The sequence below is a fragment of the Sinocyclocheilus rhinocerous genome, unplaced genomic scaffold (genome assembly GCF_001515625.1).
Source record: "Sinocyclocheilus rhinocerous isolate Xijiao unplaced genomic scaffold, SAMN03320098_v1.1 scaffold3851, whole genome shotgun sequence".
Classification (NCBI taxonomy): Eukaryota; Metazoa; Chordata; class Actinopteri; order Cypriniformes; family Cyprinidae; genus Sinocyclocheilus; species Sinocyclocheilus rhinocerous.
In genome coordinates, this window is record NW_015634255.1 from 16636 (window position 1) to 18144 (window position 1509).

The window sequence follows — 1509 nt, forward strand, 5'->3', positions numbered from 1 at the left end:
GCGGCAGCAGCTGGGGCGGTTTCTGCCATTACTCTCTCTGTGTGTAGTTTAACAGTAAACCAGACGCTCTCTAGATTAAGCAATGAGCAGCTGTTGAACTGCGCTGCGCTCTTATTTAAAACATGAGAACCTTATAGACTCAACCTGCCCGCTCTGTGTCTGCGAGCGTCCGCGAGCCGCTCGCGCTTGTGTTTTCTTCTCCTACATTTAAGAGCAAAACTCGAGTGCTAAAATAGTTTGGCGCAGTAAAAACAAAGTGAACACCAAGCAGAGGTTCTTGGCTTTCTGTGGAGACTAAAATACGCGGCGAGGAAATGTTTATTTTGCCCCGGTCAGATCAAACTCAAGGCGAGCGTCAGCCACGGAACAAAGCCGCGTGTGCATTTAATGCCTCGTTTAAGTGGAAAAGTTGATAAAAGATTAAACTCGTCCTCTGTGTGTTTCAGAAACAGTTTGAAAGTGAATTTAATGAAATGAGCATCAGTGAAGGGCGTGTGCAGTGTTTCATACAGTTGTTGTTTTGGGCAGCTTAAAGCACGAACATCCGGACACTTCGAGTCTGTCTGTGACTCATGTCTGGTCAGGAGATGATCTGTCATAATACTATTAGTAATAGTAATAGTAATAATAATCATAATAATAATAATAATAATAATAACTCAGGTCGGAGAGTTATGAATAAGTTTAGATTAATTCATGGAAATTAGCCACCACTTTGCCAAAATAATACATAATATAAAATGAACAGTGAAAGTAAAGCTTCTGGAAACAAACGTTCATCAAAGATCCTGATGATCTGAAGGATGCCTCCATGCCAGATAATTAAGATCCAGATCCTGTCAGAAAATATCTGCTGTGTCTGGTAACAGAACTAGTCAGCAGACTAATCTAATACCTAAAACCTGTTAACAGCAAGTCTTGTGTGGTACTCAAAATATCAGCTTCAATCAGCTGAGAAATTGACTGAGCAAAGCCAGAGAAGAGCAGAAGCAATAAAGTGATGATAAAAAGGAGCAGAGTTTACTGGTTACTTTCAATTGGGAGGTGGTTGTCCTGAACCGTAACCCCTAAATTTCAACTTAGGAAAATGATATTGAAATAATTTTGGCATTTTGTTTTTTCTATTGTTGTTTTTAAAACTATCTTTTTGATTATTTTAAAAAGTGAAGTAAAAAAAAAAAAAAACATTTATTTTATATTTTCTTTGTAAATTTTGAAACTTGAAACAGTGCTGAGACTGAAATTAACAACATCCCTACATTTATGATCAGGAAATATTTATGTGTCTCTCTCATAGCTACACGGTGAGTAGATAGGTCCCATCATTTTGAGGTAAATGTGTTCAAAATCTGAAAATCTGTGTGTAATGCCGAGTTCACACTGCACTATTTTAGCCCGATTTTTCACTCGCCGACAGGTTTTGCTAAATCGCCGACAAATGCCTGAAATCGGAGGCAAATCGGTGCTCGTTCACGCGATTTTTACTGGGGGGCCCCCTCACAAGCAATT